We start from the raw sequence: 17991 nt of genomic DNA on the forward strand, positions 1-17991 counted from the left end.
CTATTATTTATATTTTACGATAGCTAATCAGTAAAATACGTAACACATGTTGTAATCAAAGCATGAAAGCCATCTGACGATGAATCGTAATGATTCGAAACCGGTAACGGTACCCTTTGAATAGAATAAATTTGTGGCTGGTTGCTGTCTCAACACCATCAACATTTGTCTTCAAATGACAGCCACGGTCTCCAACCATGTTATCATATGACAAAATCGCATTCCTTCAATTTGTTGGTCATTCCACTTTAGGTTGCTCCTGCCGTTGCTCTTTAGTATTTTACGTTTGTTACTGTTTCCAGCGATGTTTCAATATCTTAATTGAACAGGGATGGATCTTTTCCCCTATATGCACGCATTATCTTACAGTTATTTAAGTTATTGCCGGACCAGTCATCGATCCTCTACAGGTCCTTTTAGTTTTCGCTGCAGTCTTCTGCAGTTGCAACCTTCCTGTAGACAAGAGCAACATCTGCAAAAAGCCTCTAGAGATTCTGTTGTTCAATGGATTATATATTTGCAGTATACTGTAAACAATAATATCCTTATAACACTCTCTTCAAGTCCTTCAGAAATAACTTTTACCTCTGTCAGTTTCGTCCCGTTAAGAATAACGGATTGAGTTACACCTCCTCAGAGACTCCTCAATCCAGTCTGCTCTGATAGTCGGTAAACTTGTATTCTGTTTACCAGACAACAGCAAGGAACTGTATCCGATGCCTTCCGGAAGTCAGGAAACACAGTATCAACCTGGGGGTGTCTGTATGAGGCACTCTGGATTTCATGGACGAACAGTCCAAGCTGTGTTCCACAAGATGTCTGTTTATGGAATCCGTGTTCAAACATATAATTCAGTAGGTTTCCTACCTAATGCGAATCTCTGACTGTTAAATACGTTGCTGCAAACAACATAAGAGGAATTATGGGGCGTGTAGAGGGATGTCGATATAGTAGAACCTTCTCTGTTTACGTCCATACAAATTATAAAAATGGATCTATGTATGTATGTATGTATGTATGTTCCAAATCTCCCCTTAAACCACTGAACCCAATTCAACCAAACTTGGTAAACATATCACTTGCTCTCTGGAAATCCTTGATGTGGAGGTATGAATCCCCTATCAAAAGCGTGGGTATGATAAACGAAGTGTAGCCTACGAGAGCGAATATCTGTAATTTATTCACCCAGTATTTGAGATTTAAAGCATGAGAATTATAACACTTACTGACTTCCAACGAAGTTCACACATGATATCAAACCTTTACAAATTGATGAAAGGGAAAGAATTTATCACTTACTACATTTTTGCTGTTCATGCAGTAAAACTGCCGCATGAAGCACGACGTTACAGTTTATTACGTCTTTAATGCTAAATCTGTTCGCGACATGTTTTGCAGTCAGTATTCACAGATACCGCTGAACGTATCATTGTACGTACATATGACTTCATAAACACAGAGATGCGTGAAAAACTGCCGATTCTTGAATTACGTTAAAATGTATTACTTCTTGGCTGCTAACTATATTCGCAACACATTTCGCACACAGTAGCCACATATGCCAATGAACGTACCTGCGAAATTGCACCATTCTACAAAACTTACTTCAGGAGATTGCATGGGGGCTTAATAAAAATATTGAATGCAAATAATTTTAATTTCTGCTTTAGTAGCTGTCTGTCCGATTACGAAGTCTCGTAACGGTTGGCCCTGACTATTATTATTACGCAATCTGACTACTTAGAACAATAACAAAGAATGAAATGGAAATTTTCATTAACACAGTTAATTAATTAAGTCCCCAGCAACTATAAAACCAACGCAACAACAAGCACAAGAGTAACTGTTCTGTGTGTGGGAGTGTGACTCAACGTACGCATCTGGCACGGTTCTTCTTCAACAACACAACAATTTTTAAATAACATTATACTGAATTAATTAAAGAAAATACAAATACCATAATTACTCAAGAGAACCACAATTACACTCTAATCCAAGAACACAAGCCAGATGCTTTGTTGACTGAACCTGTAATGACACATTATTTAAAACATGGAAATAATGAAAAATAAATCAAGTTTCGTTACCTTCATATATTGAGCAAAATCACTCTCATAATTACAATATATCTCCACACCGCCTCGCTATTACCACATCTGAACAAGAACCTTTCAGTATCACATCTCAGCAAGCACTCCCTACTAGCACATCTGAACACGAACTGACTACCACGAGTCCTCGACAAGCACTGACTACTACGACATCTCAATAATCACTCTGCCAGTGGAGGCGGGCGAACAATGCTCTCTAGCGATCTCTGGCGCTGTGGCTCAGTGTAGCCACCTTTCATATGCCCTTCCTCCACGGCTAGAATTTGATGGTATTTTTGCCAGCATTGGTGGTGAAAATACCACCAAATTCGTCAAAAAAATACAGACAAAAATAAAAGACAATATTAATACGTAAATATCATATAACTAGATAAAATTTTGGCTTTGCACTGACCTTTCAATAACCTATTATACAGAATACAGTAAGCAATACAAATTCTTTCATGCATGTGACTTTACATAAGTTTACACAAGTATTATGTGGTTAAACAGTTCAATCAATAGCGTCAGCAATGACGAATATGTGCAGGTAAGAGTCTCATAGCTTTTCACAAACAGTAATACACAAAAAATCAGTTTATACAAATATTCACATAAACGCTTTCCATAGCTCAAGAATAAGCAGTTGACAGTTCCAGCAGTAGCACTCAGCAATGGTCAACAGGTGCAAATATCAATAAGTAACATTTTTTCAATAGAAGCAGTCCATCAGTGGCACCCGCAATGTTGATCAGGTGCACACAGCAACAGATGACTTCATTTCAGTAGAAGCAATCCATCAGTGGCACCCAGCAATGTTGAGCAGGTGCAGACACCAACAAGTAACACCATTTCAGTAGAAGCAGTCCATCAGTGGCACCCAGCAATGTTGAGCAGGTACACACAGCAACAGGTGACATCTTTTCAGTAGAAACAGTCCATCAGTGGTACCCAGCAATGTTGAGTAGGTACACACAGCAACAGGTGACATCTTTTCAGTAGAAACAATCCATCAGCGGCACCCAGCAATGTTGAGTAGGTGCAGACATCAACAGGTGACATCATTTCGGTAGAAGCAGTCCATCAGTGGCACCCGCAATGTTGAGTAGGTGCAGACACCAACAAGTAACACCATTTCAGTAGAAGCAGTCCATGAGTGGCACCAGCAAAGCTGAGCAGGTACACACAGCAACAAGTCACATTTCTCAGCAGAAGCAGTTCCATAAAATACACTGTCACTGATCACACTGTTCATCAGACTTTATAAGCAGAAATTAAACATGTCCTAGTGGCACCAATATTGTAGAAAAGGTACAAGTAACAGTCCATAATTTTTTTTACAATCACTGATCACACAGTTCATCAGCAGAAATTAAACACGTCCTTGTGGCACCAATCATGTAGAAAAAGTGCAAGTAACAGTCCATATTATTCACCATAACTACTGAGACAGTTCAGTCATGAACAATAGTTTGAATGCACATACAATTTCTTTAACAAAATATAATCAATGCTCTTACACTAAACATACAAATCATAATAAACACACAAATGATATCAGGTAATTGTCACATTAACTATTACAGTACACAATAACAGTTAACCTATAATATTTATGGGTGTCAGTGCAAGCCACAACAAACAAGTGAAATAATATTTAGGAGATAGGTTGGGATCACTTCTCTGGGATTATAAAAGGAAAACACACAAAACACACTCACTCATCTTTCATCCACATTAGTGCTACTGTGTAATTGAATAGTGTTAACTGTGTAAATGCAATTCTGTCGAAATTTTATGTTCATTATGTGTATCAAGTAGTAGTGGCAGCAATGTATAACAGTCAATAATAGTTAGTCAACGTCATAGTCATCATGTCTAGACCAATGTTTGCCAAGCCAGATCAAATTGTACTGTTGCTGAACAACTGTCAGTGAGCCAAGATATGCAAATACTTCCTCTCTTCAAAAAAAAGTGTATACTGCTTAGTGATTTGACAAAGTGTGTGTGTAGACAATCTTCCTTCTACTTGAGTGTTCTAGTCTGCCATCTTTATCCTCCTTGTTCCATATGGACCAACAAAAAAAAATATGCTCCTCATTTACTTTACCTCTTATCCACCAAAACTCCAATAATCATCAACTTAATCTCAATACTTCACTAATACCTTTTCAATACGTCGATCATCAATATCATTTATCTTACCTTTTGTCCACGAAAACTCCAATAATCATCTACTTCACCTAATCTCAATACCTCAATAATACGTCGATACATATAAACCTCAGCACCAATATCATTTCACTTCCATAACAACTCTTTCCTCTAGTCAGTCTCCTCGAACAAGTACAGACAAAATCCTAGTGCAACTTCAATTCAGCATCCCATACAATCCGAAGACACAGTGTCCACACACAACCTCTGTGTAATCCATCTGACCCAAATTTTCTACTCATTATAAATTATAAGATACATTTTGGTTCCTTGTCCATCATTAAATAAAAGAAATGCATATATGACCTCTAACAGACTTTAGTTCGAATAACTCTCAGTGATTAAGTACGATTACGGAGTGTGAATGATCATAATATTTCACAGTGTGTACACCACTTCAAGAATCATAGCAGAAGCAAACATGTGGAGTATTTTTTTGTGTCAAGTGTCACTTCCTATTTCAATTGCTCACCAAAATGCAGTGTAATACTGTCAATGGTCTAAACCTAGTTTTGGTCTGTCATGTCGTTAGCTTCCTTCCTATTAGCATAAATTTATACAGCTTCCATAAAACCTCAGCTCATGTGACTTCTATGACTTTCTTGTACTAATGTCGTTCGTCGAATTACTGCAGTTCATTTTCTTATCTTAAAAATATAAGGCACTGAGCGTAGGCAAAACAAGCAATAGCGAGTAAATATACCAGTAGAGAACAGAATGTCAACAAGTGGATGCAGCACAATCCCTATAACAAGGCTCTGCCAAGCGAACAATCTACAATTAATACCATAGTGTAACCTAGTCTTTATGTTTGTACACAGTATATCAGCATTTCTATATACTAAATTGAAGAGTAGTTATGACAACAAAACAGAAATGTGTAAATATGCAATCCATAAGCAAGGCAGCAAATATGTTATCTATCATAATAAACAGGTCATTAGCATCATATCAGCATAAGCAAATAAATGTTTATATGTAATCTTAATAATTAAACATGAAGGCGCAAGCAGATAAATCACAAAGTATAACTTACATATCTAACCACATCAGCACAATTAATCAGGTGACAATTATAATTTAAATAAATAAGCACAGCAGGCACATAATAGAAAAATATGACATCAGTGAAAAAGCATAGCAGCCAAGCGATGCATAATATATACAAATAACAACCCTGTTCATTAATTAATCATTGTCAAAATCAGTTAATGTGCACAAGCACGTCGCCTCACAAGTAAATTCATAGAACATGAAATTTAGCACAAAGTATGAGTCACGTAATCGCAAGCAGCAAAAAGTACGTACCTAAGTGGAAATATGTTACCTGAAAAATAAACTCAATTAATAGTTACCCTTTTTTCAGTTTATTACTTTTTTCTTCGAAATTACATTCTTCCTGAAATTTTCTCCAAACCAAGTCGTCTTAACGTTGGACACGCACAGAATTTACCTGAAGGTCTTAAATACTTTATACAACCGTATCCTGAAAAATACTGAACGTTAATAACATAATTTATGAAGTCCTTATAGCTTTATACAGAATTTATTCGGAGAAATTAAACTGTGTATTTATTTACGTCTGTCAGTGCATTCGCACTGAGCGCTCGATCAGCTGTAGGCGCGTGACGTAGGAAGTGATTGTTTGCGGTCAACGACTGCCTTGTGCGGCGCGCAGACTGACTGTTGCTTTGAGTATGTGCCGCCGCCAAAACACAGCGCGGTACTCTTGCATTCTCCGCATGTTTACGTAGCTGTTAGTTTCTCTAAAGTATGTCATTCTACAAAAATTTTTACGTTCGATATATGATGTATTCCCTTAGAGCGCCGAGTTTTAAGAGTTTCTACTTCAACAGTGTTATCATGAATAATTTTGCGAACTCTATATGGACCGTTATAAAGCAGAAAAAATTTGCGACATAAGCCTTTTCCTTTATGAGACAAACGATGAGATTTAATTAACACCTTCTGACCAACTGACAAGATTTTTAAACGACCAGGACGTTTAGCTGATTTCTCTCTTCTAGCAGCCGCAGATGCAATATTTTGTAGAGCCAGGTTGACAACTTCAGAATGCCGCAGTTTCCGTGAAGGCGGAAAAGAAACGATTTCAGAAATGCGGTTTATCGGTGCTTTATTTTTTAATATCAGTATAGGCGGTAAAGAAGTTGAATCATTAGGAAGTTCATTCAGAATGTTTTGAAAAAGATGAAGATACTGATCCCACGTTCTGTGATTCTGATGACAATAAAGACGACACAATTTATTGATTTCTTTCATCCATCTCTCTGAAGGATTAGATTGAGGGTGAAAAAGTGAAATGAAAATTGGTTTAATTTTACGACGCCGTAGAGTACGAAGCCAAATTTTAGAGCGAAACTGTGATCCATTATCTGATATAACCTTATCAACATGACCAACTTCCTTAAGAAAATGTTTGATGAAAGCATTAGATACTGAACGAGCTGTTGCTTTGCGTAAAGGTGTAAAACACACATATTTTGATGTTAATTCCACTGCTACGAAAATATACGCAAAACCATTAGTAGAACGAACCACTGGACCGAACAAATCGACTGCAGCCATCTCCTTTAATTTCGCTGGAATGATAGGAAACAACGGTGCTCTGTGAGAAACTGTTGGCGGCTTAGCCTTTTGACATAATTTGCATTTGGCAAGAACAGATCGAATACGTTTTTCCATATTACTGAAGTAGCAATTTTCTCGTAATTTATGAAAGCATTTTCTGGGACCAAAGTGCGCATAACTGAAATGTGTGTACCAAATCAATTTATTGACCCACTCATCAGGAATACAAACTAACCAAACAGAGTTGTCGACCGATTTTCGTTTGAAAAGAATATCATTGCGAACTAAATAATACTGTCTGATCGCTACGCTTTCCTTTCTCCTCCACTTCTCCTTAATGTCCTTCCAGATTGGATCCTTATTTTGCTCCTTAGCGATGTCCTGGAGCGAAGACGAAATAAAGTTCTCAAACGCAACACCTTGAATGTACATCAAACAATAATGGTTTTCTTTGCCGTCCTCTTCGGCACTTTGTTTCAAACCCATAGGTGCACGTGATAAAGCATCAGCAACAATATTTGAAGATCCCTGTATGTAAACAATACTAAAATCAAATTCCTGTAGGTACAACGCCCATCGTGACAATCTGCCATGAGTTAATTTTGTCGACATAAGAAATTCCAGAGCTCGATGATCGGTGTAAACCTTAGTATGTCTGCCAAACAAAAATGTGCGAAATTTTGTGAAGGCCCATACAACAGCCAAAGCTTCAAGTTCCGTAATCGAATAATTCTTCTCTGATTTAGAGAGAACACGGCTTCCAAAGGCAACAGTTTTCTGTACTACAACGCCGTTTTCTTCTATCTCTTGAAATAAATGTGCACCTAGGCCTTTGTATGATGAGTCCGTCGCCAAACAAAAATCTTTAGATAAATCCGGATGTGAAAGAAGTGGGGCAGCAACTAAAGCATCACGAAGTTGTTCAAATTCTGACTGAGCTTCCTCATCCCAACACCAATTAGAATTTTTTCCAGATAATTCACATAAACGAGGTGTGGCCAAATTGTCCAATCTAACAAAGCGTCTAAGAAAATTACAGACACCAAGGAAACTACGAACATCACGTTTTGTGGTAGGAACAGCATAATTATGAATAGCGTCTAGTTTCTCTGGATCAGGGAGAATACCTTCTGTAGAAATAATGTGACCGAGAAATTTCACCTGAGAACGACCAAATTCAGATTTTTCCAAGTTCACTGTCATGCCAACTCGTGCAAAAATACGTAATAATGAATCCAAAATTTTGTTATGCTCACTCCAAGAACGTTTAGCAATAAGAATGTCGTCAACATAAGAAGTGATATTGTCACGAAGATAAACAGGTAAAATTTCATTTAAGCTACGAATGAATGCTGCTGAAGATACAGTAAGTCCAAACGGTAATTTCCGAAACTGGTAACAGTTACCAAAGGCTAAAAAAGCAGTATATTTTCTACAATCAGGGTGGAGTTCTATTTGCCAAAAACTTGCGCGCATATCAATCGTGGATAAAACTTTAATTCCATGGAAATGTTGAAGAAGTTCATCTAAATTCTGTGGACGGTCAGTTTCAGGAATAATAATATTATTTATCTGTCTGGAATCCAGAACCAAACGAATTGACCCATCCTTTTTAAGAACAACGTGTAATGGGCTGGTATAAGGACTGACTGCTGGCTCAACAATGCCCTGATCTAACATGTATTGAAGTTCATTCTTAACCTTGTCTCTGTAAGCCAAAGGAATAGCGTACGTTTTTCCGCGAAATGGTGTGTGTTCTTTTACTTTAAATAAATATTGTAAGCCTTGTATAGTTCCTGTGTGATGACTAAACACTGTAGCATGTGAAGTCAAAATATGGTGCAGCTCTTCTCTTGCAACGTCATCTGGCACTTCAGCTTTTTTAACCTTTTCATTAATTAATTCTTCGCTACTAATTATATCCTCCATCGCGTCTCTGTATCTATTGTCATTGTCATGAATAAACACACTGTCGTCATAATGCTCAACGAAAACATCAGAAGTAAGAAACCTTAAACATTTTGTATCTGATTCAGATCTTGCTAAACACTCGAAAAATTTCAAACATTTCGGCATACCGGCAACATTCAAATTCACACTTCCTTCTTTAAAGTTCAAAATTGCCTTATGTGTGTTAAGAAACTCCATACCTAATATAATCTGTGTACTGAGTAATGGAACAATAATAAAATTAGCAGACAATTCGTATCCTTGACAAATGAAATTTATGTTGGTCTGTTGATTAACTTCCACACCTTTTCCAGAAATCGCTCCTCGAATTGTAGTTTTAGAAATAGGTAGCACAGGACAGGCAATAGTTCTTTCACATATACGAAAAACCGATTCACTAATGACGTTCAATGGGCTCCCAGAATCTAAAACTGCAGTGAACTTATTCTTACCCACACATACTTCAATAACAGGATGTAAAAATGCGTCTACATTATTTTCCTTTTCGCCTAGCAAAATGTCTCTCATATCTTCCAGGCGTACGTAGTGTAAAGTTGTAGTGTCATTACTTTCTGAACCGTCTATATTGCTGCCAGAAGCCGAAGCTGCTAGTCATTGTCGATTGTTTGCGTCACGTCTTTGATTATTCCCGACATTTCGCGGATCAATTTCTACTATTTCCACTTGTCTCTCTGAATTTCTATCACGCGGAGGATGCCAATTAGGTCCTTCCTGTCTGTTAGATGCTAATTCTTGGTTGTGTCTGTTATTAAAATTTCTGTTTTCCTGTCTGTCTGCATAACTACTCCTTGTATAATTTCGACTGTCACTTCTGAAATTATTGTTGTATCTACTATCCTGGTTATTTCTGTAGTAAGAATTTCTATTGTTGTATGAATAATTTCTGTCTTTATGATACCGATTACTGTTTCCGTATGAATGATCATTCCGGTACGAATTACCGTTATCATAATTGCCTGTGTAATTTCTGTTAGAACGTCTGTTATTGTCATAAGGCTGGTATCTATTGTCCTGTCTGTTACGTCTGTCATTCTCAAAATTACCCATATAACGCCCGTTCCGATCACTATCCCTTTTCTCTGAAAATCTATCGTAATTACTGTTACTGAAAAAGTTACAAGAAGTCCCGTCGTCGTTGTCATACTCAAGTTCTTGTAACAAAGTCTTAAAAGTCTCAATGTCGTCTTTACATCTTCCAGCTAAAGCAATTTGTCTTATGGATTGTGGCAGCTTAGTTAAGCAAATGCGAATTAATTCAGTCGGGCTGTAAGGGTTAGAAAGGAACTGATTCTTTCGAATCATGTCTTCAAAATATTCTGCTGGTGTGCGGAACTCAGACTGTTTGAAATTACGCTGCATAATAAGACTGTGTTTGACTCTGTCTTGCGTGTTTTCGGACCAATATGCCGATAGAAATGCATGATAAAAATCATTCAGATTATTACACTCTCTAATGAGTGCACGCATCCGCGTCCCGGTTCGTTTTCTAAATATCCACACATAAATTCCAGTTTGTGACTTAGTGGCCAATTTGGTGGGAGTGCATACATAAATTGATCTAACCATGCACATGGATGTATGTCATTCTTAGAATTGCGGAAGATCTTAAATTTCCGAACAGTCAAAAAGTGTTTATAGTCAAAGTTTTCGCCTCGTGGCGACAAAGACCTACCGCGTCTGTCCCAGTTTGAATGTCGATTATTGTCAAGTTCGCGCGCCTGGCGCTCTCTTGTTGCATCCCGTAAATGAAACAAATTATTTTCTTCAAACCCCTCTGGTATCTGTGATTCTAAATCTCTTTTGCCGTCTTTTCCTACGATTTCGCCTTCAATTTGTTTGACTTGCTTTTTTAATGCCTCAAATTCCCTTTTCACGCGTTCATTAAATTTTCCCTGATTTTCAACATGCTTATTTATGTCCTGATACTCTTCGGTTTCTGCAAATGGCAATGGTGCTGTATCATCTGAATCTCTGTCCCCATGTAAACTAAGATTTGTCAATTTATCTGAAATCTCCTCAACTCTTTCCGATAAGTCACCTATTTTTTCTTTCTGTTTACCTACGTCTTCCGTAAGTGTCGCGACTCGGGTTTCAGTGTTGACACATTTGGTAGTTAACTGTTCATATTGTTGTGTTAGGTTATTTAATCTGTCATTTGGTACGGATTCCTCGATTCTCTCAAATATCTCTTCCTTATCGTGTGCACGTTGTAAATTTAACTCTGAAAATTTTTGTACTATCACGCGATCTCTTTCTTCCTGTTCTCTATCCTGTTCCCTTTGTCTAATCTCTACTGCAATTAATCTATTATTGTGAGAATTCAAAATCGGTTGTACTTCTTCTCTGATTTCTTTCTTTAATTCATCTTTCATGTTTTTGAAACATGTCCCTATTCGTGAATCTAACCGTGTTTCCATTGTTCCCATCTCAGTTCTAATTGTTCCTATTTGTGAGTCTAACCGTGATTCCATTGTTCCCATATCTGTTTCTAAACGTGTTGCCACTGTTTTTAATTCAGATGCTATATCAGTTTTAATTTCAGATCGTAACTGTGATCCCATATTTAATATTGCACCCAACAACTGCTCCATAATAGCCGGTTCGAAATTCTTTTCGCCCCTAACATTTCCCGCAAAACCAGTTTCCTTCGTCATAGCTGTAAAGCTATCTGTGTTCGATACTATTCCAGAATCTTCTATCGGTAATCTCGTATTCTCTGAATTTTCTGATTGAGAAAAATTTTGAAAGGGTTCTGGACTATTTTCCCTGCTTATTAAATTGTTTTCAACTTCATTATTTATCGTACTGTTGTCCTGTGTTGGCGAGTTCGCCATGTCAACAATTTCGTCATTGTGACTATCCATCATTTTTGCCTTTTTCATCGATCGCGTAATCATTTACAAAACATACAAAACTCGTCACAGTACGAAAATTACAGAGAATATAACACGTTATCACCAACAATACCATTCACACGAAACGCTTCCTTCAAACACGATTAACGAACAATTGAAATAATTGCACTAATTTGTCAAACCCATAGACAAGACAACCGATATTAAATTTTGAAAAATACCATCAGAAGAATGCCAATTACCAAATCTACACATGCAATATAGACTACAATTACTAAACTACAAATTACTACAACAGTACTACTGTCTACTATTTTTACAATCAGAAGAATTCCAAGGGACGATCCGAAGCAGCGGTCGCCACGTGCATGGGGGCTTAATAAAAATATTGAATGCAAATAATTTTAATTTCTGCTTTAGTAGCTGTCTGTCCGATTACGAAGTCTCGTAACGGTTGGCCCTGACTATTATTATTACGCAATCTGACTACTTAGAACAATAACAAAGAATGAAATGGAAATTTTCATTAACACAGTTAATTAATTAAGTCCCCAGCAACTATAAAACCAACGCAACAACAAGCACAAGAGTAACTGTTCTGTGTGTGGGAGTGTGACTCAACGTACGCATCTGGCACGGTTCTTCTTCAACAACACAACAATTTTTAAATAACATTATACTGAATTAATTAAAGAAAATACAAATACCATAATTACTCAAGAGAACCACAATTACACTCTAATCCAAGAACACAAGCCAGATGCTTTGTTGACTGAACCTGTAATGACACATTATTTAAAACATGGAAATAATGAAAAATAAATCAAGTTTCGTTACCTTCATATATTGAGCAAAATCACTCTCATAATTACAATATATCTCCACACCGCCTCGCTATTACCACATCTGAACAAGAACCTTTCAGTATCACATCTCAGCAAGCACTCCCTACTAGCACATCTGAACACGAACTGACTACCACGAGTCCTCGACAAGCACTGACTACTACGACATCTCAATAATCACTCTGCCAGTGGAGGCGGGCGAACAATGCTCTCTAGCGATCTCTGGCGCTGTGGCTCAGTGTAGCCACCTTTCAAGATACGCCGTCATAAATATCAAGATGCTTGAAAATGAAACTGGATGACGAAATTCTCAAGCAATACAGTGACTTTATGTATACTAGTGCGGGTGAAATATGTTAAATACATGTGAAGTATATTTGATATGTGAGTATGTGGCAAATCCACAGTAAAAAGTTGATCCTAAATCTCTGGAACAATTTCAACCAAACCTGGTATACATATTAGTTATGGTCTGTACGAGTAAGAACCATCAGCCTCCTATTGGGGAGGAGATGACAATGTAGAGAGATAGGGGGTGGGGGGGGGGGGAGTGTGAAGACAGGCAGAAATGGGAAAGGAAGAGCTGGACACAGATAGGGGTAGAAGGAGATGGGGAGATAGAAGGGGATGGGGATACGGACAGGGAATGGAGAGAGAAGAGTTAGAGAGGAAAGAGAAGCAGATAAAGATAGAGAGGGAGGATGAGATCCACATGGAGAGGGAGGAGATGGACGAAGAGAGAGGAAGGAGAAGATGGAATTAGAGAGAAGAAGGAGTTGATAGAAAGGGGGGTAGGAGGATCAGATGGACAGAGAAGGAAGTAGCAGGAGATGGACTATTAGAAGAATGGAATCATTACGTATCTAGGCAACGCTACGTGCTCAGCTAGTACAACAACAAAGTTTAACAACAAAAACTACACACATAACTCTCCGTGTTAACAAACAGAAACGTTCCAATAGTTAGCACTGACTGCCTGCAAACATATTGGCAGACAGCGTGCAAAATATACAAAATATTGCATATTAATCGAACTCCCCATCTCTGCTTGGTAGAAGCTGATAATAAGAACGAAGAAGACACAATTTCAAGAGACAATGAAATCTATCTGTTAAGTACTTGAAGAAACTAATTCTGAACACGCAGCTGTATACATTACCTTTTATTACAACCAGTTGCAAACTACATAGATCACATTCGTGGTATTTGAAACATCACAAGTTAAGTGCTTTTCATGAAACTGTGTGCTTCCATATACACCGTGGTTGAGAGCTTATGTTTTAAAACGCTACACTGTCGGAGTTTGATGAACGTTCTGAGTGATTCCTATACTTCAAAATACAGAATAAAAGTCTTAACTCTGAATCACATACAATGTGAGTGAAACAGAATAAGAGAAAGTGGAATAAGCGTTGCCCTTTAGTTCCAAACGTGCGAATGTCTAATGCTACCACAGAGAATTACACATTCCATTCTGCTAAGTGAGCGTATCACACGGGGATACAGGAGATCACAGAGCTAATGGCTCTTCTGCAGCTGTGGCGACGCTAATGTACCGACGTCTTTCATTTCTCTCCGCTAAATATTCATGATTTTACCACGCTGATGGGTGTTCTCAAGTCTGCAAATGTATTCGGAGCTCGTTGCCGTCTATATCGCTTCGCTGCCAAGGCATGTAAACCACGCTTTCTACGTAGTCTTCGCAAGTTCATAAAAGAAACTATGATTGATACCGACAACACTACGTCTCCTTCATCTACTCCACAGGACCTACTAGCATCGGAGATTATTCCGAAGAGACAAAGAAATGGGTACACCTGCCTAATATCGTGTAGGGCCCACGCGAGCATACAGATATGCCGCAACACGACGTAGCATGGACTCGACTAATGTCTGAGGTACTGCTGGAGGGAACCGACACCATGAAGCCTTCAGGGCTGTCCATAAATCCATAAGAGTACGAGGGAGTGCAGATCTCTTCTGAACTGCATGTTGTGATGCATCCCACATATGCTCAATAATGTTCATGTCTGGGGAGTTTGGTGGCCAGCGGAAATGTTTAAACTCAGAAGACTGTTCCTGGAGCCACTCTGTAGCTATTATGGACGTGTGGTGTGTCGCATTGTGCTCCTGAAATTGCCCATGTTCGTCTAAATGCACAATGGACTTGAATGGATGCAGGTGATCAGACAGGATGCTTACGAACGTGTCACCTGTCAGAGTCGTATATAGACGTATCAGGAGCCCAGTTTCACTCCAACTGCGCACGCCCCACACCATTACAGAGCTTCCACCGGCTTGAACACTCCCCAGCTGATACGCATGGTTCATGGATTCTTGAGACTGTCTCCATACCCATACATGTGCATTCGCTCAATGTAATTTGAAACGAGACTCGTCCGACTAGGCAACACGCTTCCAGTTATGAACAGTCCAATGTCGGTGTTGATGGTCCCAGGCGAGGAGTAAAGCTATGTGTCGTGCAGTCATCAAGGGTACACGAGTGGGCCTTCGGCTCCGAAAACCCGTATCGAGGATATTTCGTTGAATGGTTCGCACGCTGACACTTGATGGTCCAGCATTGAAATCTGCAGCTGTTTGCGGAAGGGTTCCACTTCCGTCATGTTGAACGATTCTCTTCAGTGGTCGTTGGTCCCGTTCTTGCAGGATCTTTTTTCGGCAGCAGCGATGTCGGAGATTTGATGTTTTACCGGATTCCTGATGTTTACGGTACATCGCTCGTGTGCCGACTATAACACCACGTTCAAACTCACTTAAGTCTTGATGCCTGCCATCGTAGCAGCAGTAACCGATCTAACAACTGCGCCAGACACTTAGCTTATACAGGTGTTGCCAACCGGAGTGCCATATTCTGCCTGTTTGCATATCTCTGTATTTGAATATGCATGCCTATACCAGTTTCTTTGCCGCTTTAGTGTAAGCATCACCTCATTATAATCCCAACACAATGTGTAACTCACCTAATGTACCACCTATGTGCTTCCACAAAACAAAAACTTTCACAAACTCCTTCTTTGACGCTCCTATCCGTCTGGAACCTGTTACCATGCACTCCACACACAGTATAACGCCCTATCGCACATAAGAAAAACAGTAGAGGAACCGTACCTAAGAGTGCGCAGTTAAGGAATAACCATAAATATCTGGGTTATTATCAATCAGAAAATTACTTCAGGTTTATATTTATTAACACAAAATCTACATTTTCAGAAAACTACATCAGTAGAGAGGTAACACTTTTCTGTAGTTTTCAAAAACACAAGAAAAGGGAAATGTGCGCTCTTTCGTTCACCTCGAGCTTAAGAGTAACAAAACATGCCCAGAGAGTACGCGTTTAGCAAATGTCACAAATGAACGCAGTATCACCCTCAAATGAAGAGCACTGTTCGTGCCACCATCTCCCACACTTAATGCACTGCATCCAGTCTTCTGCAAAAACCAATATCTATGTTCTCTGCTCACAGCTTTCAGTATTTTCCTTAAAGCAGATTCTTTCGCAGCAAGAGCAGTAGCAACCTTTGTTTGCTTTCTCCATTTTCAATTCGCTGTGTGGCCTCACTGGGCAGCTCGTCAGTTTAGACGAGATTCCTGTTCGATTTTCGTACGTAATTTGAAGTCATTCAGAAACAAAACCTATCCTTCGGACTCAAGGACGCGCTCAAGAGGTACAAATTTGCAGCTGTGCCCTAAAGGGCGACCGAGCGAGGTTGGCACAGTGGTTACCACACTAGGCTCGTATTCGGGAGGACGACGGTTCAAACCTGCGTCCACCCATCCTGACTTAGGTTTTCTGTGATTTCCCTAAATAGCTTCAGGCAAATGCCGGGATGGAATCGCACGGCCGACTTCCTTCACCATTCTTCCCTAATACGATGGAACCGATGATCTCGCTGTTTGGTACCCTCCCCCACATCAACCAACCAACAAACCCTAAAGAAAATGTACACACTCTTTGGCGACGTTGTATGCGCTATGTTTCGTACAGAAACAAATGATTCCAGGCAAAGTCAACAGATGGCAGCACACGTTACATTTGCAAAACATGTTGATGCAGTAAGATAGATTGCATGCCAACCTTTCAAAATCCAATCAAGAATTAAAGGCTTGTGTATTCGGTGTATATCTTATTCAACACAGTACCAGAACTACGTCAAGAAAACTGAAAAGTGACTCTTACCTGTTTCTCTCCGGAAACACAGGATTTCTTCACATAATGTGTCCCACTCTGAACACATCAGTGGCGAATCTTCATATATAAATGATGCTCTAAGCCCCCCCCCCCCCCCTATTCTAACTCCGACTTTTGCTGTTGCACATGGATTAAAAAGAAACGCGAACTGACTGTAATCGACCCTGCAAGTGGAGTAGAAAAGAGTTTGGCACCTGCAATAATTTAATTTGATAAATAAGTTAAATAAAGGAAAGTTTCATTAACGTGGTGAGAAATGAAAGGGTTGCTCTACCGATTAACAGAATGACAGTTCTGTCCAAAATAACAATATGATTTATTATGACTTAACTCAAAATAATAAACAAAACACATGAAACATTTACAATACATCAAATTGGCTCAAATTGGATACTCAAGTAAATGCTGTGAAGGTAAAGTTGTCCCTAAACTAGATTGTGACATTTATGACCAAGTGGTATGTGGAACCAATTCCTTGCAACTCACATCTTAAGAGAAACTCACAGCCAACCCAACATTAATTGCTGCTACAATAGTGAGAACTCACACAATGAACACCCAAGACAGAACAAAGTTAGAAAAAGACGAAAAGGCGCGCTCTGCTGAGCTCTGAATATCACCTAGGGAAATCACTTATCTGCTGGTGCTGTGGACATACATTAACAAGCTGTCTTCTTAACTGCAAGAACACGATCTGGCGTACCGGAGGCGATGGCTGGTTCCATCGACGTCCCGTCGTGGTGATGAAAATGTCGCGAGTATAGCCCAAAACAAATTATCCTGGTCTGGTTGTTCCAGACTAAAGACTTCCTAGCAATACAAATGCGCCTCTGAGGGAGACGAAGAAGGCTCGCCACACAATCACTGACGGTACAGTGATTGATTTTAACAACCGAAGTCACACAGTAACTCTGATACAGTCAACTTTAGCCAAAACTGCTCAAGACAGACAACATAGGTCGCTTGTATGCAGAACGCTCAATTGCCAACTGTACTCGGAAAGTTACTCGTACATTGAAGTCGGAACCTCAGCAACTGCGTCAAACAGTTACAATTAAATAAAAGTATATTAGACAGCCAACGGAAGGCAGGCTGTCCAGAGCAGCGAGAGCTCAGTCTTGTAACCTACTCTGACCGAAAGGCGAGAGCCGACTCTCACAAGAGCATCCGTACAAACCGAACACAGAACATTCCAGCCCCCACGACAGTGGCCGTGG

Source organism: Schistocerca nitens, chromosome 2, assembly GCF_023898315.1.
Source record: "Schistocerca nitens isolate TAMUIC-IGC-003100 chromosome 2, iqSchNite1.1, whole genome shotgun sequence".
In the NCBI taxonomy this organism is placed as follows: domain Eukaryota; kingdom Metazoa; phylum Arthropoda; class Insecta; order Orthoptera; family Acrididae; genus Schistocerca; species Schistocerca nitens.